Below are 22,912 nucleotides of genomic sequence, written 5' to 3'. Positions count from 1 at the left end.
GACTCCACAGTGAGGTTCCTTCCCTCTTCTCAGGATGCAACTTCTTGACTGCTTTGTGAGTTCTTCTTTCTTCCACCCTTCTCTATTCTGCTTTTCCACCTTTCAATCCCTAACACTAGATATGAGAGGAAAAAATGATAGAGTGGAAAGAGGAGGGGACATCATTGTTGGACTACTTCCTGATGATTAGGGGCATGGAGTTCCTTGAGGCAAGTATGATCTTCGCCATCAAGATCGCATTTATTCCCGAGTGTTTTATAGTTTTTAATGCTGCTATAAATGCAGTAGTTTTCTTGAGTTTTATTAGCTAGGCTGTTATCTGTATATAAAATGTTACTGGTTTTTACATGTTGGTTATTGTATCCTGCAACTTTATTGCACTCACTTGTTAGCTCCAACAGTATTTTGTTTATCTTTGAAGGGTTTTTATATATAAGATTATGTCTTCTGCAAACAGATAATTTTACCTCTTCCTTCCCGTTTTTTTTTTTTTTTTCTTCTCCTGCTCTTCTTAGCGCATCCAAACTGTTGAACACAAGTTCCAGAGTGGTCATTTTGCTCTGTACTGGATCTTAGCATAAGGTCAGTCTCCCCTGGGATTATGATGGTGGACATCACACTAGGCCTCCTCACACACTTGTCCTGAGAATGGTTACTAAGAAAGGGTGCTGGCTGACAGCTGGGCTTGAACGTTCTCTGCCTTTCTGGAAGAGCATAACCAGCGTGGCTTTGATCTTCGTACAATGGGAAGAATATAATGAACGGGAGAACTAACCCGGCCTTGGCTGTTCTTTGCTGGGAGATTTTTAATTACTTCTTCCATCTCTTTGTCTATGTCTGCTCAAGCTTTCTCACTTAATTTTCCCTGACTTAATTCTGGAACTGGTATTTTCTTCTAGAAACTTACCCATTTCGTCTACGTTATCTAGACTGTTGACACATAAATGCTTGCAATAGTATGATGAGTCTTCTTACCTTTGGGCAATTTACTCACTTTCATTGTTTTCTTTTTCCTCTTTTTTGTTGAAGATGTACAGGTGCATATGTGTGCTTGTGTGTGTGCATGTAGGTTCATGTGTGTATACGCAGGGACCCCAAGGCTGATGCCTGGCGGCTCTCTCAATGTTCTCTACCTTCTATACTGAGGTAGAGTCTCTTACTGAATCCAGAGTTTGCAGTTTTTACTATGCTGGCTTAGCCAGCTTGCTCTGAAATCCATCTCTGCTCCCTGGGCTGGAACTGCAGGTGGGCTGCCACACCCACCCAGATTTTATGTGGGTTCTAGGGATCCAAACTTGAATTTCAGTCCTTCAGACAAGTACGTACATGCTGAGCGACCTCTCCAGTCTTTACTTTCATTTAAAACTTTTGAATATTCTCTCTTACTTTTTTCTTGGGTTAGGTAAGGATTGGTCCATTTTATTTTTTAAATAAAACTATTGGTATGGTTACTTCTATGGGTTTCCTGGCTTTTATTTCATTCTGATTATTATTATTTCCTCCCACTTATTTTTAGGCTTCATTTTTCTTTCTCTTATTCTTTTCGCTGGAATTTCAGGTTGTTTATTTGGGCTTTCTCTGTCTTGAATGCAGGCCTGTGTTGGTGTAATCACGCCTTGTGGAGCATCTATCCTGCAGCTTTGACGTCTACACTTCCGCTGTCATTCTCGTCAAGATACTCTCAAGTTTCCTTTCTGAGTTCTTCTCTATCAGTGGGTTGTTTGGGAGGGCATGTTGTATATTTTCTAAGGTTCTTTCCATTATTAATTCCTAGTTTCATACCCTTGTAGTCAGAAATAATACTAAGTCTAACTTTTATTTTCTTAAATATATTAATATTTGTTTTACGGCCTAACATAAAGCCTACACTAGAAATAGCTCTGTGCTCACCACTGGGGACTTGAAGTCTGCTGCTGAAAACAGAAAATTCTGTATATGTTCACCAGCTGCATTTTGTCCAAAGAGCAACAGCAGCTCACTCAACATTGTTCTCCTTGCTTTCTGTAGAGGTGGAAGGTCTACCTGCATGGCAACTAGCATTCTCTTACAAATGCACATGTTTTGACTAAGTTCTTCGTGTTAGGTTAGGTCTATAAACATACAGGCACTAAGAAAAGATTGTAAGTGTAAAATTCCTCAAGGATGAAAGCTAGAGACTGCAGGAGGTCCTGCCCACTGTTCCTAAGAGCACGGAAAGAAAAGGAAATGGATTTCAATATTGTTCCAAGAATGATCTGGTGGGGCCACGGGGAGGTCTTGAGCCAACACAACTCACTGGAAAAGCCATGTATCCCACAGCAATGAGTCTGCAATAAAAGCTCCTATGGTGTTCCATTATCAACTTGGAGAGTCTACAGGCTGAGTGTGGTCTTAAAAACCTGTGCAGTATGACTGTGGTAGGGTAACAGTTTCATCTCTCCACTGTGTTTCTGAGCAGACCTGAATGTATTAGTCGAATGTATCCCTTGACTATCCAGAACATACATTCCATGGATCTCTCATCCAATCACATATCCAGCTTTCAAGCCTCACTTGCCTTCTCTTCTCATCTTTGTAAATCTGGATAGATCCTTTCTTCCTGATTCACCTCATGAGTGTTCGAGCAAATATGCCCTCAGATTTAATTTATTACAGATATCATTCCACTAATTTGTCTTCTTCTTCCTCGTTGGTAGTCTCTCTCCTTTACAGTGTATACATGCTCAAAATTTCAACTTCAAAAACCCACATTAAAAAAAACAACAACAACAACAACAACACCCTGCCCATTTTGCTTTCTTTTCCCACACAGTATAAATGGAAGATCTTCCTTCTAATTTCCTACTCCTCACCAACTGTTCATGACAGTTCTATTCAACTTATATACTTGGCAAATCCAGGATGGAATGCTTGGCCTCTGTGGCACAAGCCTTCCCGAACACCCCCATCTTTAGACTCTCCTACCCTGAATGTTGGCATACTCCACCCCGAGTTTTCCTCTTCCCTTCGCACAACTCCTTGGAAGGCTTCTCTGTCTCAGCCTTGTCACTAAATGTCCTCTTCCTAGCACTTTTATCACTAATCTCTGTTCTACCACCCACATCAATCTCACACCCCAATCTCATGACCCATATCCTGGTGGCATCACCCATGCAGTTGCCCCAGAGATCTGGACACTCTTCTCAGCCATTTCCTCTCTGTTGATGTCTGTGTTGGGCCAATTACATTTGAGGACTCTATTCAACTGGTCCTTGGGACCAGTTTCATGTGGCTTTAGTCTGCATCCCTACAGCCAGTGACCCTTGCTTCTCCATGAACTTATAAAGGAGCAGAGTGGTTACCTCTCTGGCTCTGGATTCTAGCTACTCTTCCTGTTACAATGATACGATTTCTAAGCACACATGTAACCATGGAACTTCTTTGGTAAAAGGTCCTGAAATAAAAACAAAAAACAAAAACAAACAAAAAAAAACAAAACCAAAAACCAAAAACCAAAAAACAAAAACCACAGTTCTGTCTCCTGCTTATCAAACTTCCAAAGATGGGAAGAGTTTTAACTTAGTACTTTCTAACTTGCAATATGATTTTCCATCACACATTTAATGATAATGATGGGTCTACATATAAAGGACCTGATGATGACCAACAGATAAATATCTAGATGTTTTACTAAAAGAAAAATCCTGAAATAGTCCCCCACTGAATACAACGTAAAAGACAATGACTTTGGAATGATAAATAAAGTTTTAGGCTAATGTCTTTGGGACTTTCCTGTGACCCCAAGCTCTAGTGACACAGACCATCAGAAATCCACACACTGTAACATGTGTATGTTTTCTGCTTCTGTGGCTTTGTGAGGGCCTTTTGCCCCACGAATGCCTTTTCTACCAGCCTTGTCCAACTGGGTGAGTCTCCTATACATCCTTTCACTGTTCAGATGGGATTCATTCATTCAGTGATGTCTTACTGGCCATCTCACCTCTGATGGAGCATCCCACCCTCACGTCACTACCCTAGGATAGTCAAGGGGTTTTTGTTTCCTATCTGTGTATGTTTATGGACTCTACCACACAATTCCAGAGTAGCAGCCTTCTCTTGTCCCTCTCTGAACAGCACGGACACAAAGTCGGCACTTAATGTTTACTTACTGAAAGAATAAAAAATGAATGAGCCCAACCTCCCAACTTGAGTCTTACATGAGAAAATTTGTTTCTTAAAATCAGAACAGTCAGATCCGGCTGTAGCTCTCAGTAACAGTGGCTGTTATCTGGAATGTGCTAGGCTCAATCCCCTGCACTGAAACAAACAAACAGAGGGGATGGGGGTGGGATTCTCAAGGAGTAGCCGAAAACTATTATGCTGCCAACAGATATTACATGCATGCACTGGTGGCCAAGTTCAAGTAGTGACATCTGCAATTTCCATGTGCAAAGTGAGCACTTGGCCTTGCTGGAGAATGACTCCAGAACTCAACAGAGGCTTGCCACAAAGGCTGCTCAAGGGCTGTTATCCCCACACACTTGCGCTCCCTCTTAGGACTTGCATAAACTAGAGTTCATATTTCACACAGAGCTCTAACACAAATTGGAAACAGGAGCCCATTAAGTCAGGGAGAGGAAAGCGAGCCTTTGATACACAAGAAACTTCACATGCATTTTACATTCAATGCTTTTAAAATCTGTTTATAGGACAAAGTACAAAAATTATCCTAAAAGTCATAGCTTATAAACTTGATATGCAAAACTGGAATTTAAAATTAGAAATGTCCATGGCCACTGAATTGTAAAAGACTAAAAAAAAAAAAAGGAAAAGGAAAGAAAAAAATAAAATAGAGTTTCAGACTCTGGGCTACACCTCACCGCTGATGAGTGACTGGCCAGCCAGCCCACTTTAATGCACTAGCAAGCACAACCACTGACTGGAAGGAAACTTCTCATGTGGGCCAATAGGATGAGAAACACTCTCTGCTTCTTGGCATGACAGAAGATGTGCTTTTGTTCATAGTGGTACCTAGTGTGGCTGCCATCACAAAGGTTAGTGAACACGACCTTTTCCCAGTGTTAAAAGATAATTTTTTTTTTGTTGTTTTGAGACAGGGCTTATCTGTGTGGCTCTGGCTGTCCTAGAACTCACTCTGTAGTGAATTGTTGAGTAGTTCATTGATAGATACCAAATTTATCCTAGAGGGAACTAAATGGGAGGACTAATGACCTCGCTATAATCCCCACTTATTTTTTTTTTTTAGTTTAATCACAGCACTTTCTACCTTCCCCCCCTCTTGGAATTATTTCACAATAGCATTATGGTTATATAGGAGATGCTCTCATTCTTCAGCCTTTAAGAATACTTAGCACATCTGCAACTTAGTATCAGACAGTGCCTTAAGTAAGCATTCTTCTGCAGCCAAAGTATCCATCTAAACCTTTGCATATCAGCATGAAGCACCAAATGCTGACACCTGGTGAACACACAGAAGCAGGCATGTAAGTCGTCTTGTACAACTGCTCCATGTTCCCTCTAAAGTTGGAGGTTTTTTAAAAAAATGAAAAAGAAAACATTTTAAAAGAATGTTTCTTTAATAAGCATCAGGTTTTCACATTGTAAATGCATTTCTCTAGCACTGAAAATCTAAAATTTGAGCTCCACCACCACCAAACACATATCCAGACTAACGAAAGCAACCTTGTTGTCTCCAGACACAATGTTGACTCTGTTCTCACATCTTGGGGTGGCTGTTTTTAGTCTGTAAGGAAGGTGAAGAGACATGATAACACACTCAGAATTCAGACACTTCTTTCCAAAGGCCCCAAAGAGCTGGCTCTCGGGGATTCCTGGTCCCTGCCTGGTTAGACCCTGGCTTAATTGCTGTCTCCCCAGTGACTCACCAGTGGCTCATGGGAAACTAGTTAGGGGGAGGGTTCCACTTAAATGGCACGCATGGAACTAATTTACCAAATAAACAACTATGTGTTTGACCTATATATTCAAATTTAAGGGCTACAAACATTCTTCAATGCTTTCCTAGTTCAGTTGATGAAAACGCTTTACTGAGCATTCCTGCACAAACTTTTCACAAGCCACCTGTTGTGTGCTTTTTCAGGATGTACAGACTCAGGCTGAGAAACAAAGATCAGGCAAGTCCATGCTCCCCCGCTTCTGACAAAACACATTTTCCCATCGTGTGCTTGGGTACCCTCCAAAAGCACACCTTCTAAGCCTTTCCTCAACGCGGGTGATGAGTGGCCCACTCCAGTCTCACAGTGGAGAGGCCGAGAGGAAGAGAGCTTTCTCTCCCCCCTCCCCCCTGCCATCACTTCCCAGCTCCTCAATACAGGAACTCCAAAGAACAGCACTCGAAAGCACCCAAAAGAGGCACCAAAGATCATTTCCAACAGCCGGACAGACGTCTGTGCCAGCCTCACAGAAAGGACTTTATGCTGTTCTGGGGATGATATCCACATCAGGAACTGAGCTGTGTGCTACTTTTAACTGCTGGGATGTGTCTACATTAGATTTAGCCTGTGGACAACTGTACAACATTTTCCCAACGAGAAGTAATAATACTGCAAAGGAGGGGGGTCTTCCTGGCTGTAGAGAGTGCTAGGGCCCTTACATGCATAGCACCTCATTCGATTTACTACAACACTGTAGAGTAGGCAGCCGCAGGGAGGAAAACTCTAGAAGTGCTCAGAGCCTGCTTGACAGCAAGCTCTTCTTGGCTGCCTGTTGGCTTTTCTCTCAGATGTCGTCTATACAACTAACCCGGGGTCTAAATACACACACACAGTTACTTACAATAGTCCAAAAGCAGAAACAACACAAATATCCATTAACTGGAAATAGGTAAAGCAATACACTGTGGAGTATTAGCCAGCAATACAAAGAACTGAAGTACTTGCTATGAGTGAACTTCAAAAATACTCAGCTAGAACCAGGCAGACTGGCACATGTCCGTAACCCAAAGTTCAAGGCCAGCCCTGGCCATACACCAAGTGTTTGAAGGCCATAAGGGCTGAGGTCAGCATGGGCTGTATGAGACCCTGTTTTTTTAAAAAAAACATAGTAAAGGAAAAAAGTCAGACCCATAAAGTCCCTCACTGTAAGATTCCATTTATACAAAATATCCAGCAAAGGTCAAAGCACAGGAGCAGGAAGCAGCGAGCTGGCAGTTTTCAGCCGCTGAAACATGAGGGGGAGGGGAAGGGGGAAGAGGAGGGGAGGGGGAGGGTTAAAGGCTTACCAGGATGGAGTTTCCACTGGTATGGTAAAAATGTTTTGACACTAGATAAAGGTGATAATTGCCCCAAATTGTGAATGTACTAAATGCCATTGAGTCACACATTTAAAGAGGGTCACTCTAATTGAGGCTTCACCTCAATTAACAAACAAACAAACAAACAAGCAAAGAAGCAAACATGTAGCAGTGGGAGCGCACAGCTTCTCATCAGTTTTGAGTGTTACAGAGCATGCTTCTCCAGCCATGCACAGGGCTCACACTCCGGCGCGCTCTACTTTACACACAAAAAAAGACAGATTTCCTGTAAGCATGCGGGGGAGAGGGAGGGGGTAGGACGAAACCATCTCAAAAAAAAAATCTCACCACTTTCTTCCTCCTCTTCCAGTCCCCCTTATCCCACTAGAGCTCACGGAGAGCATAGGCTCTAATCGCTAAGCATATCATACACGAAGTCCTGTGCTAACACATCGAGATCGTCATGGTTGGCCCCTCAACATTAGACTGAAAGACACAAAAGCCCTGCAAGGTGATGAAGGCCAACAACAGAGTGCACAGGCTAGGAAATTCTCATCCAAAGAACTGGACCACTCTGCAACTTAGAGTGGGAAGTTTTCTAAAGGCTTCCAACAGCTCATAGTGCATTATCTTTGGCTCAGATTTACAGTGTGCGTGCGTGTGTGTGTGTGTGTGTGTGTGTGTGTGTGTGTGCGTGTATCCTTAAAACAGCAAGGAACAGAACAGTCAGGAATGACGACAGCAATGCTACTAGGAATGCCCCTCAGCCCATCCACTGGGAGGAGACAGTAAAGTACGACATAACTGTAATACAGGATGTTGTGCAGCTCTTGCAACAGATTCGTATCTGCTGAAGAAGAAAAATGTGGCAAAAGAGTAAGCAAAAATTGTATTGTTTAAAGTGGCATCACAGAAGAAAGAAATGACCTCCCACCTATATCCATAACTACCAAGAATGGAAAAGAAACGGCAGAGAAGCAGAGAGAGGGCAGCTCTCCACAGCACACTGTGCTGCGCCAAACACTGCAGCAAGTACCCACTCGCCCTGCCCTCTAAGTACCAACTGTAGGTACAGGATCTGGTTTGTCACTTAACTTTTACACGCGTAAGAAACAGAAAGGCAAGAGTTCACTCAAAACCAGCTTTGCAGGTAGATCCTGAGGTTGACACATCACACCTTCAGGCTCTTGGACGGCCTCTCTTCCATCCAAGACAAGGCACCTTACACTTACACACACACACACACACACACACAGAGAGAGAGAGAGAGAGAGAGAGAGAGAGAGAGAGAGAGAGAGAGAGAGAGAGAGAGAGAGAGAGAGAGAGAGAGAGAGAGAGACAGAGACAGAGAGAGACAGAGAGTCAGAGACAGAGAGAGACAGAGACAGAGAGACAGAGAGACAGAGAGACAGAGAATAGCCCCACTCCACCCACTCCACCCTACAAGCACTGAAGCTAGAGGTCAACATTCTGATTCCTAGAGGTGCTTGATGTCTGTTCAATACAGTAATAAAAAACCTAATTTGACTTAACAACACCATGTATGTGTGTGTGTGTGTGTGTGTGTGTGTGTGTATGTGTGTGTGTGTATGTGTGTGTATGCATTTGTATGTGGATGTGTGTTGGGGGAAAGACCAGAAACCAACATTGTTAGTCTTCATAATGACTCTCCAACTTATTTTTTTCCTTTTTTTTATTCCATCCTATGTATTTGTTATATGTACGGGGAAGGAGGAGTACACGTGCCACTTTCTGGAGTCTGGTTTTGCTTTGTTTTGTTCTGTTTTTTTGTTTGTTTGTTTGTTTGTTTTCCCCATCATGAAGATTCCTGATGACCCAGGCCATCAATCTTGGCAGCAGGCACCTTTACCCTCTGAGACATCTCACGGGCTCTCCACCGTCTGTTTTGAGACAGAGTCTCTCACTAGCTTCTCAGTTAGCTGGATGGGCTGGCCAGTCTCCACCTCCCAGGTGTTGGATTCTAAGCACACACATCTCAGATTTCTGCATCTGGCTTTTTAACACAGATGGCAAGGAGTCAAACCCAGTTCCTCACATTTACGTAGCAAGCACTTTTCCAACCAACCATCTCTTTGGACCCTTAAAGTCTTTTCAAGTTCATATGAGTAGTATTTCACTGTTATCCACTGTAAAATTATTAAGTCTGTGACATGTTGGAAATATAAAACAAAATGGCTGGCTCTCTCACCTAGACAGAGCAGTAGAATGCTAAACGACGCAAGTCAGCATTGATGACAACAATGCCTAGAAGCTTTTACAACAAAAGACTGACTTCTGTTAAACGCACTTGGAGTGTGTTTAAAGAGTTATTTTTAATGACACTAAGCAGATTAGAGGGCAGATGCTGGTAATCTGTAAAGATGACTAGCCATTTGAGGTAAATGACTAAGCTGTTAGGAACAAGAAATGTTAGATTTACAAATGAACAGTGGGATAAGAGCCTGCATGCCTAAACCCCACACACCCCTGAGAGGGGCTGCCAACAGAGCCACCAAGGGTTGTTGGGACTGCAGAAGTAAATCATCTCAGACTTTCTTCCCCATAATCCTGCTGGGAAAGAGGCTAACAAAGGACAGAAGACACTCAGCAAGAAGAGCATGAGGGGCTCTGGGAGTTAGGAGAGAGCCAAGGAAAGGAAGGCACCTGCACTATTCTGAGTCCTCTCATAGTTCTAGGTGGAGACATGGCTTCTAGAAGCAGGACATTACAAGTTTGTTACAAAGAAAAACTGGGAGGAAACAGAACCAAATAAGGCTGTAGTCAGAAGGTAAGGTGGAGACGTAGCTCAGATGCAGGGTGCTGGCCCAGCACACACGAGGCCCTGGGTTTGCACTCTGACACTGCATGAACTCAGGGCAGTGGCACATACCCACAGTCCTCATGTTTCAGAGGTTTTAGAGGAAGAAAGATAAGAAGTTCAGTGTCATCTTGGACTGTATGCTGAGTCTGATCCAGCCCCAGGTATTCTAGATGAGACTACCTCTTTAAGAAAAGAAAGTCTTATTGTTGTGTTGGTCCCGTTCTGGAGACCACAGTTCTGAGATTTCAAGGGTACAGCTTCCCTGTCCTATGTAAAAGACACTATTCCAGCTGAGGCCCCACTGCTAGATGAAGAATTAAAGGCAATTAATGGCTGCTAGAGAGGGAGACTCAGTCTTCTCCAGGGACACGCCACTGATAGGCTAGACAGTCCCAAGGGGTCAGCCCTAATCACATACACATATGAGACACACCAAACAGCCTCATCGTTCTGCATGTGTGTGTGTGTGTGTGTGTGTGTGTGTGTATACCTATAAGAATAATTAGAGAAGAGGTCATAAATTGGGGGCACACTGAAGATAAGAAAGGAAGGAAGGGTGAAATGAGATAGTACATACAGTACCCATGTATGAAATCCCCCCAAATAATTCCCTGAAAACAGACATATAAGTAAAATTATAAACAGTATGTATTTATATATTTACAAATACACACACATACATACATACACACATACACATATGTAACAACAATTAATGAAAAACAAAAAATGGTCATAATTTTAAAAGAGAGCAAGGAGGAGTCTAAGAGAAGGCTTGGAGGGAGAGAAGGGAAAGGAAAAATGATGTAATTATACTAACCTAAAATAAATTAAAAATCATTTATAAAAAATGCAAAAGGGAATAACTTTTTAAAAAAAACTTTTTTAATGCTGATTTGTAATCATAGACAACATATAAACTGTAAGCAATGAGAAAGTGAGGTGGATTTCCAGGTCTGGCAGTTTAAATAAAACTTCATATGATAGTCTGGAATGCTTTACCAGCTGGCTGGACACTAAAGCAAGGGAACCTCACACTCTGACTACAGCAGGGCTCAGAAAGATCTGCAGCACAGTTCATTTGTATATGAACCCTCGGAGGAAATGGAGCCCGTGTGTGTGTGTGTGTGTGTGTGTGTGTGTGTGTGAGAGAGAGAGAGAGAGAGAGAGAGAGAGAGAGAGAGAGAGAGAGCGTGTCAATACAGTTTAGATTCTTTAATGACTAGTGTATTCCTAACACACACATGACTATGACCAAGGAGGGTCACCCCGTGGGGAAACCTGTGAGTGTAGTTCCCCAAGCTGGTGTGACCTTCACCTGTTTTGCTTCACCTACACTGATACCAACTGGGCCACAAAATGGCGTCTTCAATGTCAGTAATGTAAGCACTTCCGCAATGTTTTAAGGTTTCTGACCAAAAGCGACTTGGGGAGGAAAGGGCTTATGACATCTCACAGTTTCACCTCCCATCCAGGGAAGTCAGGAACCTGTCAGTAGAAACAGGGACAGAGACCACGAAGGAGTGCTGCTTGCTGGCATGCTCCTCATGGCTTGTTCAGCCTGCTTTCTTGGAGCACTTAGGGCCACCAGCCTAGGGATGGCACCATCCTCAGAAAGCTAGGCCTGCCTGTATTAGTCATCAGTCATAAAACTAGCCAGCAACACAGTCAGAAACCAGGAGCCACCTGAGTGGTTCACGAATTTCAGCCCTGTGCTGAAAGGTAGATTGGGTCACTGGAACAAACTGCTGGACCAGGCAACAAAGTAGTGTGCAACGAGATCCTTACTATGACCTTGAACTACTTGTGAGGCTAGCACCTAGAAAGAGGGCAGTTACAGCAAGGAAGAACTTCCCAACATTCCACTCTCTCCATTCAGCCTTACTGTGCAGAGCACACGTGTCCTTCCCCACTGTTGAACCCCATGCCCTGGACACCCTGTTCCCCGTGATATCTCTTCTATAGCTGGAAATACATTGCATTCACTACGTCTTCAGACTTAACACATTCAAAAGTTTTCATTTCCTGCTCAAGTGCTTACCATCCCAGAAAACAAGAGCTTCTCTATAGGCCTCGTTCATTTCTACAGCACCAGAATCTACCCAGGCACTCGGGCACCAAATCCAAGGTATTTTTGTGCTCTCTGTTTGTCTGTCTTCTTCATGTTCAACCCCAATCATTCACCAAGACCTGCTGGTTCTTTATATCCCATCCCCGACTCTCACCACCGACCTGCTCAAAATAACTACTGTCCTCTTCTCTCTGATGTCCCTTTCCTCTGGCTATCCAGTGTGATTTCCACCACCACGACTGCCATTCCAGTCTTCCCAATATCCCCAGCTCTGAGCCTTAGGACCACCAAAGAAGCAACTCGCAAGGCTTAGCAGCTAGAAGACGGACAACAGAGTAACTATGAGCTCTGGCAATGGAACCCCATGGTCCTACTACAGTGCCAGCACTGATTTCCATGTGCCTCGGTCTCCTCCCTCCTACAGTGGACTCTGAAGAACAGATTAGTTAAAGCGTGCAAAGAACTTGGAACCATGGGATATAGTGCCATCACTAAAGGCATTATCACATGCAGTCTGCCCAGAACTTGCCCTACTTAGTTCCTGTTCTAATGAAAGAATATATTATCCACCTAACCTTTACCTAACTTTTATATGATACTGAGGCTTTTGTTTAAGATTTGTTTTTGCAAAATCCAAAAAGTCCACCCAAAAGAAGAACAAAAGGGGTGTGGTGGGGGGAGCTTGCCACACAGAGAATTTGTTAAGATTTTTTATACCTAAAAAGGGAATTTTTAACCACAACCTTAGTCATAGACCTGTGGCAGGCAGATCCGAAGCAGTGAAAGATACCAAGGCAATAGACAATCTGGTGGATGTGCCCGGGTTCAGGCACCAGTGCCAGGGCTCACAGGACTGGCTGGCGGAAGTGGGCACTGCACCCTTATCCCGCCCCCGCCTGACCACCTGCGGCAGCCGGGGAGGAAGCAGGCAACCCCCGCACATCTCCAGCTGCATCTCAGCAGCCACAAACTACGCAGGCATCATCTGATAGAGCCAAGGTTCTATCTGAAGCATCGATGTGAAGGGGGAAAATCTTCAAGTCGTGATGAGTAACCTAGTGTTATTAGATTCTATCACCAAGCTGTGAAGCTGGGCTAAAGGGGGACCCCTCTAAATATACCTACAAGGCCACAGGGCCCGGTCTGGCATCGATTTCTTGGGGCTCTTAAAGGCTGAAGTGAGGCAGCCAATGCGGGGGGGTTTGGGGGGGGCGAAAAAGGCCAAGTGGCATCCCTGGGAGCTTCGAATCTTGCCCGACTGTTTCACTGACGAATGGAAATGTCTGCATCTCCAAAAGCAGGTGTGCCCTTCCTAACCCTCTGCTCAGTATGGGCCAAGGGAAGCCCAGCAGCCCCGTGCCAGCACAGCGCCCTGTAGGGAACGCAGCCCGAGTCTGGAGCACACTCAAGTGAGGAAGTGGTGCAGAAACTCAGGAGGCATGTAGGTGAAGAGGGGGCGGGAAGGGAGCTAGATTACAGGTCAGCCTTTAAGAGTGTCTGCTCTACCGGGATAATTTGTATCGTCCCTTTAAACAGCTAAAGTAAAATGCTGTAAATTGTGGAAGAGTACACCTGCTCCTCAAATGTGACATGAAAACTGTTTTTTATCCTCTCAGGGTGCTCTCATTCTTTATTAAAAATAAGAAAGTTAAAGTTCTTACCACAACTTAGAATTCTTTAAAAGAAAATAAAATCACCAATGAACATTAAAAATGTGACTCAAACCACCATAGAGACACAACCTCCAACCCAGGGACCTGTACCAACAAGTCCAAGCATAGAGCTGGAAAAGGGAATGTCCTAAGCTAATGTCACATTCTCTACAATTAGTTTATCTTGCCACTACTGCTGGCATGGTGCCCTTGTCCAGTAAGGTCACAGACTATATATACTTCAAGTGACTATCTTTTTGACATTTATCAAATTCAACTCCAATCTCATAAAGCTGCCCAATATTCAATGTGACTTAGTCATCTACAATCTGGTAAGATGCTGTAGTTTTCAAAAATAAATTTATACATTATAAACTCATATCAGAGTCAAAGTCACCTAGGTAGCCATAAAGCTACAAACCTCATGGTAACTGGGATTGTGTCTGTTCCTGTACGCCTCTCCCAGGGTACTCACCCAAGAGATCTGCATACTGAATGAACAAAATGAGCAAGCACGAGAGTTGACAAAGTCTAGCCATCCATCTTGTAGCCGGTTACTAGTATGGTAGGCTGTGGTCAAATTTAGAAATCAACTGAAGAATCTTGTTAATGTAGAAATCAGATTTTAAGAATTTGAAAAAAATGTATTCTTTGACAATTTCATACATCTGCACAAGGTATCTGGATCATTTATACTCCCCTCTCCCTCTCTACCAACAAAATTTAGATAGTCTTTAAATTCAGTCACCTAAAAAGGAAGAGAACCTTGCTGAACATTTAACATAATTGTTTGTGAGGGCCAGAGGTGATGGGTGAATCCAAGGAGATTGTGTCTTCTGGATACAACAGGACTGACGCACATAGACACTTCAGAAACTAAGGCATTGAGCACAGGACCTGCACAGGGTCAAGCCAGACAGGGCCCCAGCACTGCGAGGGGGAAGTGGACGTGGGCTCCCACCCCTAACCAAGGAACTGTCTGAGACTGATACCTCCTGGCACAGGGAAAATCTGTTCTCTCCAATGGAGTCTCACTGGGTGGGCATATTAACTACACCACAGGACAGGTCCTATCCCTTGGAGTAGGTGTCCAACTCATCAAAAGGAACTCCATGGTATATTTGTAGACTTTTTGCCTCATTTTGCTTTGTTTGGGCTTTTTTTTCTTAAAAATATTGAATATTTTATTTATTTATTTATATTTCAAATGTTATCCCCTTTCCCAGTTTCCCCTCTGCAAACTCCCTATCCCATCTCACCTCTCTCTCTTCTATGATGGTGCTTGCCCAACCACCCACATCTACCTCACCACCCTGGCATTCCCCTACACTGGGGAATGAAGCCTTCACAGGACCAAGGGGTTCCCCTCTCACTTATGTCCAACAAGGCCATCCTCTGCTACATGTGCAGCTGGAGCCATGGGTCCCTCCATGTGTACTTTTTGGTTAGTGGTTTACTTATTGATTTTCATTTTTGTGGATTTGTGTGTGTTTATCTGTGTGTTTCTTGTTTTTGATGTTACTTTTTAAGAGCAAGAAAGAAGAATATAGAGTTGTTTGGGTAGGGAGGTAAGATGGATCTGGGAGGAATTGGGGGAGGGCAAAACATGATCAAAATGCATTGTATGGGAAAATCTCAATTAAAATGATTTTAAAACATAATTACCCCTCATGAAGATTAGTAAAACTGTCCACAGCTCCTTTCCATCTTACAAAAACCCCTTAATCTATGTTGTCTCATCCCCATGCATACACAGAACATTATCTAAGCCAACTTGCAAGGATAAAACAGATGTGGAAATGTGTTTAAACCAACAGCTCGCAGTTCTGCAGTCTCAAAGCACATACATACATGAGACATCGCCTCCCGGTTTACCGTGTTTACCGTGGAGTGGAGCATACTTTAGATCTAGTTTTAAGTCACCTAAGGAAGCTTTGATCTTGGAATTTTATGACTACCACACTGAGCTTTAGCTTTGCTGTGGACATCACGGGAGTGAGGGACTAATCACAGAAAGGGGAGTCAGTGAGTCACGGATTCTAACTAACCTCGTCAGACCAAAGAGATCTGGCGAGTATTTAAAGGAAGATGGTCTTCTGAGGGGAACACATAGCCATTTTATCTGCCTGCTCTACAACCTGGAGAATATTTGGATAACTATTATGAAACACGCAGACTCCAGAGCTCCCTGTACAGGCAACACTGTAACATCCATGTAGCACGGGATTTGTTTGTTGTTTGTTTATTTGTTTGTTTGAGACGGTTCACTCACTCTGTAGATCAAGCCAACTTTGAACTTAGAGCAATCCACCTGCCTCAGCCTTCCAAGTCCCAGGACTTGAGTGTGTGCTGCCATACACAGCTGAGATGTTTTATTATTTACATGTTTTTCTTCAGTTGTTTAAAAAGATAGACAGAACACTGATTTACTTTGGAATTTCTCATATGTACAGGAGAACACATTTGAAGACATTAACAGAGACCCTTACAGCAAAGATTCGGTCCTACACAGTGAAAAGAAGAAAGCACAAGGCATCGCATGTATTCTTACATGCATTCCCACGGCGGCCCATAGACACAAGAAACCTAACTTTACATGGTGGTGGTGGTGGTGGGGGGTGGGGGGGAAAGAAATCCTTACAGAAGTAATTCAGCAGCACTAATACTAAAATGATACTGTTGCCATGGGAACTGGTATTTTCAGTTATATATGTGGCTTAATAAATAAAAGCATTAAGAGTTAGTAGGAATCCTAGACACATTGTCTCTCCAGTGCTAACAAAGATGTGGTCACCATGGAGGCAGCATGTGTGAGAGCACCAGGTAACACTGATGGAGGGGAGCTGGATCTGGGAACACTTAAGGGATGTCACCGTAAGTAAAAGCCAAGCTCCACTGATACACTGAGGCTCTGGGAGAATGCATAGGAATGTCGCTAATCTGTACTTGAATCAATTTCCATAACCCAGATGTAAGAGTTACAGCTATCTCCCGTTGATGTCATCTCGCTCCTCAGGATCTGGCAATTGTCTTGTATAAGTTCTAAATGACAGACCAGCCCTGAACTAATTTCAGAAAATGGCAATGCACAAATACTTCAAAAATTTTATTATCTAAAAAGTTACACATATACAAAAAAAATAGACACATTAAAAAAATAGCATCCTTGATAAGACCTCTCTGCATCCTAGTCTTCTATCACCTCTGGCATGCTTGTGTGTGTGTGTGAATTTGTTTTTGACTGTGTGTGTCTGAGAGTGTGTGTGTTCATGAGCATATGTGACTGTGTGTTTGAGTATGTGTATCTGAGAGTATGTGAATGAATGTGTGTATGTATGAATGTGTGTGAGTGTATGTATGAGTGTGTGTCAGTGTATGAGTTTGTGTGTATGAGTTTGTGTGTATGTGTTTGGGTGTACTGGTGACAGTATTGATTCCCTTTACAGTGTGTCGCTGTGTGTATCTGTAAGTGATGTGTTAAGTCTCCCATGCTGCTGACCTCTCCATGGATAAACTCATCCTTTGTATTATTCTCTTCCTTATTCTTTTCACTCAACAGTGTGTTCCTGAGATTCACCCACCCATGCACTCTATTGGGTTCAGTAAACACGGAGACCTTAGTACAGGCCTCCTCAGCACAGAACAAACTGTTCCATCATCCCTCCAGCCTAGGGGCTGCCATTTTCCTGACCTACAGACAAGGAGACGGAGCTGCTTCCACAGGGCAATGCTGTTCCTCCACACCCACCCAGATCCATTAGCTCTCTCCCTCTCCACACAGTGTCCAATCCACAGACAGAGCAAAATGTATCACCCTTAAGTGTAACCTTAGCATTCGGGAGGCGGTGTGCTCCACACGCCCTGTCAATGCTTCCTGAGGCTCTCAGGGTAAGAGTGTTTCTTGCCTATCCATTTAGAGTGAGAATGCTGAGTTGTAAGTTATTTGCCTGTTGAACTTGATTAGAATATAAACTTCTCCAGCATAATTGTGCCAAGTTATACTCCTACCAACCACATTCAAGACCAACACATAGTAATATCTGATTTTTAAGTGTCTGCCAACCCAGACAACATGTAATGATATGTCTTTAATTGGCATGTGCTTGACTGTCGATAAGGCCTCAATCTCTTGTGGCATTTGCTAGTCATTTAGGTTTCCTATTTTGTGAAATGATATTGGATTATCTGTGTTTTTCTTATTGATTCATGTGTTTGCTTTTTACATATGCTAGGCCTATCCAATATACAGGCCACCAATATTAACTACTATTTTGGGTTTGTTTTCTCATTCTTTGTGTTGTCACTAGTGAGCATTCAGCCTTTTTTGCAAATAATAATGCTGAAAGGCTCCTTGTATGTCTTTAACTATTATTATTATTATTATCATTATTATTACCAGGCAGGCAGTGGTAGTACACGCCTTCAATCCCAGCACTAGGGAAGCAAAGGTAGGTAGATATCTGGGTTTGAAGCCAGCCTGGTCTACAGAGCCAGATCCAGGATAGCCATGGCTACACAGAGCAACCCTGTCTTGAGAAATCACAAAATAATTTTTTTTAAAAAATTAAAATTAAAAAGAAAAAGAAAAAAGAATTGCCTAGGTCTACAATTAGAATCCGCCATATCTTTCTAAGCAGTGAATTTTAAGGAGGTCTAATTTGTGGACAGTCAAGAAAAAGACTCTTGCTGGGCATGGTGGTCCATGCCTTCAATCCACTACTCAGGAGGCAGAAGCAGGAAGATCTCTGTGCCTTCTAGACCAAGTTAGTGTGCATAGCGAGTTTCAAGCAAACCAGAGCTACAGAATGAGTCCTTTCCTTAAGGAGGGAAGGGGAGGATGCTGCTAACAGCCAACACAGAATAGAACCCGAAGCTGTAAGCACAGAGGCCAACAGGAATGAAGTCCCCTTCAGCGAACCCCACACCATCTTGAGGACACTCCAGTTCCAGCTCTACTCTTCAGAGCGTTCCTTCCCTCCAGTCCTTGCTGTCCCCTCTCTCTGTGCAGCTCAGTCCTTGGCATCCTTGCTCTCTGTGCAGCTCACACCACACTGATCTCTACTGCTCACTCGGGCCCCTGGGCACACACGGCTGTCGTGAAACAGACGCGGCATCATTGTCAACATCAACCACAGCCTGTCTCCAGGTAACCTGCCATTTACACAGAGTTCTTAACAGAACTGTGGGAGAAGAGTGGGCCTGTAATGCAGACGTTCATGCAAAAGGTAGTTTTAGAATAAACTTGAAAATTTTCAGAACCAAAATATAACTCACAATTTGGGAACCAGGGAGAAACAGAAATGCACCTGAAGTCTCAGGGTAGGAACAGGTTTTAAGAGCTTTAAATATCTTACCAAGGAGTCTGTGCTTTTTCTGTGGGCAGAGAAACACAGCAGGTGGGGTTCAGAGTGAGGCCCAAGGAGCCAGTTCATCCGCTCCTCCCTCTTCTCCTCAGCGGCCATGTTAGCATAGAGAAGCACCAGGAATAAAAGAAGCAGAGAGGACCAGAGGGGCATCCCATTAAACCCCAAAGTACCAATAGGTCAGCATAAGTCAAAAGATCCATTGTAAAAGAAGTTTCCAAGAGGCAAAACATAAAACTTCATTTAATTAAAACAAAAAAACCAAAAGAAAACACAAAAGAAAACAAACAAAAAACCTTCTGTGAGAAGCTGGCAAGAGGCTCAGAGGTTAAAAGCAGGCACCCTAGGGGGCAATTCTCAGCAGCACCCACCCACCTCACCTGCACACATCCACACACACATTTACTTACTTATAAATAAAACCCTACTGTGAGTGCTGTATTTATTTATTTATTTATTTATTTATTTATTTATTCATCTCTCATTCAAATACTATTGAATGCTGTATTTCTCTCTCTCTCTCTCTCTCTCTCTCTCTCTCTCTCTCTCTCTCTCCCTCCCTCCCTCCCTCCCTCCCACTCTCTCTCCTCTTGTGAGTGCTGTGTGAAGGATTCACTTCCCTGCCTGGCAGAGAAGATATAAGCCCTGCCCAGCAGCACAGGACAAAGGGTGGCCTTCACATTAAGAGGGGGCAATGGTTAGAAAGCTAAGAGTGCAGGTATGTGAGCATGCAGGCTCCTCCTGAACCTGGAGATTCCCTTGTTCTAACTTCAGAGTCTTTGTGGCAAAGCACTGACAGAATGGCCTGCAGGAAAAGCCAGCCAAACTAGCCAGAGAACAAGCAAGGCTCCACATGTAGACTGGAGCAGGCTGGTGCTCAGGACAGTGGCAGCCCTGGCCATGGACACAGGCAGCTCCCTTCCTCTCTGCCGGGGCTGACTCTCTTTTTCTGTGAACCCCCTTGTTGGAATCCTTTGGCCATGACTCACGGGGCAATTGGGCTACTCAGCAAGCCCACAGCCCTTCACAATAGACTGTGTAGGAGGCGCCCAGCTCCCGGCGGCCTGTGGTCTGTTCAGTTTTTTCCTTTCTGCATTCTGGGAGGATCTGCTTTTCAGCCACACTTCCCTCAAAACACAGCCCTGGAGGCAATGCTTAGTGCACAGATTTCTGAGCGATGAAATAATCCACTTTGCTTTCTTAGTCAGAGCGAAACTAAAAACAGTAAGACGAAAAAACAATGGGGTCACCATCACACCTACAAAAACACGATTTCATACTCTGGTGACATAAAGAGGTCAGGGGGGGAAAAAGCTCAAACTAACATTTTCCAACCTTTCACTGAGAGCAGGGGCTAAAACCGCATGTTTTGAAGGGCTCATGCTGTGTTATTATTAGAAGTCACAATTCTATTGACACTGATGAGTCACCCCTTATCGACAGAAACCAAGAACGTCCCTCCGTCAGCATATGCTACAGTCACTGTGGCTTTCTCTTTATTACTGGTCAGAGAGCCCTCCTTTCCTGGAGAAAGCTTCTCCAGGCTAGCAAGAGGCTCTGTCTCAGCCCCCTGCAAAGCTTTCCCTGCGCCAGCTCAGCAGCTTTGCATCTGGGAGTCTAGGATGATCTGATCAACTCCTGTCCACAAAAGGAAGTTTATGTAGCGACCTCAGAAAAAACAGCATTTCACACTTTCTGACGAAAAAACCCAAACCGGAGCTATGTAAACAAAACAGGCAGAGAGAGTCAGCTAAGTCAGGTGGCAGCTAGGCGCTTTGTTTTTGTTTTCACATCAATAGCCAGCAACAGATACAAACAAAGGCTGTGGTCACCAAGGGACGACTTCACTTGCTAGTCACACCCCCTTACTGGCCCTGCCTCCCGTCTCTGCTGCCCACAGAGGGAGAAGTGGGCCAAGTGTCTGCAATGCCAAGGAAGCCCACTTCAAGTTTTAAAAAGTCCTTGAGGGGGTGCTAAGTCGTTAACAGCAGGACCTCTCCTTACCCAATTGTCTGGGTTTGAAGATTCCCAAAACAATAAAGTGAAAGCCAATTCTTCCAGAAATGAGGTTGTGTTCTACGCTGTCCCTGTAGAGGCAGACATGTGCCTGCTTTTCCTACCTGCCAGAGGCTATGCTGGGGAGACAGAGGGAAGAAGAACCCAGCCAGTTCACAGTGATCACAGACCCAATGACAGCCGACCTTCCCACCCTCCCCAGGCCATGCTGGTCCTGAGCACCGCAGGCAGAGCAGCCAAGGGAGCCCCACAGCCCCAGCACATGAGTCAGCAAGGGAACTGCTGACTGCTCAGCACTCTGGCATGTAGAGGTACAATGCAGGGCAAAACAAAACCGGGACACACAAGAATCTCTGCACACACGCGCTCGCGCGCGCGCACACACACACACACACACACACACACACACGCACACACGCCACCACCCACTTATTACTTTCCTCTGTTAGACCAAAACATGCAGATAATCTACACCCTGGCTCAAAAATAAGTAATGACCAGTAATAATCAGGAGTGGTAATAAAAAAAAAAAAAAACTCACTCTCTGTGTTTCAATGTGTGGAACAGCTGCATTCAAATCTCCTGAGCCAGTTAATTTTAACTGGCTTTAATTTTAACTAGATTTAACTGCTTTTCCTCGCCTCTGACAAATCAAAATAGCTGCCTATCGACCACAAGCACCGGTAACCGAAGCACAGTTCCTGTTTTTCGGAAGAGACTTGCATTCAAAGCCACACAGGAGGTGTTTAACATACGTGGGAATTGAAGTGTTGAATGAGGGAGACTGAAACTCAGACAGGAGCTCAGGCCCCATTGGCGGCTGGTACAGGACCATCTCATGCCAGACTCTGACCTACGTGCCTTCAGTTCTGCTCTCTCATTTAACACAGAATCCCAAAGTCCACATGGAAGGTCTGGAACTCAGAACGCATTTCCTCAAAGCCAAGTGCAATGTGCCCATCAGGGGGCATCTCAGGACAGACCACAGAACACTCCAGCTTAAAAGTGTGCACTGGAGGTTGTATAACTTACAAGTGGAAAATACTACTGCAACAATGGCTCCAAAAAGAATGAAGAGGGCCCCCAGCCCCACCCCCAACCGACTGAGTCTGGGAAAATGTCTAATTAGCAGAGAATGAAGGACCAAGTCTACCACGAGACTTCTGCACAAAGGGGAAAGAAAAGTATTGATAGTTATCCTCTACTGGGTCGGATAGCAAGCTTCTCAAACAATTTTAGTCCCAGGAGGAAGAGGATGAAGGGAGGAGGAGAACAAAGAAGAGAAGAGAAGAGCTGGTGACTAGGAAGAGGAGGTTAAGGAAAGGAGGAGAGAGAGCAGGAAGAAGGGGGAGGAGAAGGACTCAGGAAGAGTTGAAAAAAGGAAGAGAAGGATAGGAAGGAAAGGGTTCTGAGGGCTGTGGAGTCGGGGAAAGGACGATGGAGGTATATTTATCCTCAGGAACTAGAGCGCACTCTCCACTGAACTACCCTTGGGCAGAAAAGCCTCTCCGCACCCTATTATCACGATGAGAAAGACCGAGTCCAGCACAGTTCCAGAGGCTGGCACTAGATGGCGCCACCAACCCAACATAGCATGGTTGTTGGAGGGGTAGCAAGCAGCTCTGACTTCATCCCCCAGGAGTTGTTTACCAGCAAGGGCTTTATCTAAAACAAGCACTGCTCCCTTAACCAGTCAGCCTCTCTTCATGTCCAGAGAGCACCACTGTGCTAACAGAAGAGGTCAAACCAATTCTGAAA

The 22,912-nt window shown here is 44.1% G+C and overlaps 1 protein-coding gene across 3 annotated transcripts in view; it reads right to left on the bottom strand.

Annotated features, from left to right (window-relative positions):
• Positions 1 to 22,912, bottom strand: part of Bach2 (BTB domain and CNC homolog 2) — a 341,164-nt gene that overhangs the window by 308,782 nt on the left and 9,470 nt on the right. The window lies entirely within an intron of this gene.

The sequence above is a fragment of the Mus caroli genome, chromosome 4 (genome assembly GCF_900094665.2).
Source record: "Mus caroli chromosome 4, CAROLI_EIJ_v1.1, whole genome shotgun sequence".
In the NCBI taxonomy this organism is placed as follows: domain Eukaryota; kingdom Metazoa; phylum Chordata; class Mammalia; order Rodentia; family Muridae; genus Mus; species Mus caroli.
Note: the sequence above shows the minus strand (reverse complement) of the source record. Positions and strands in the feature narration are given on the sequence as shown.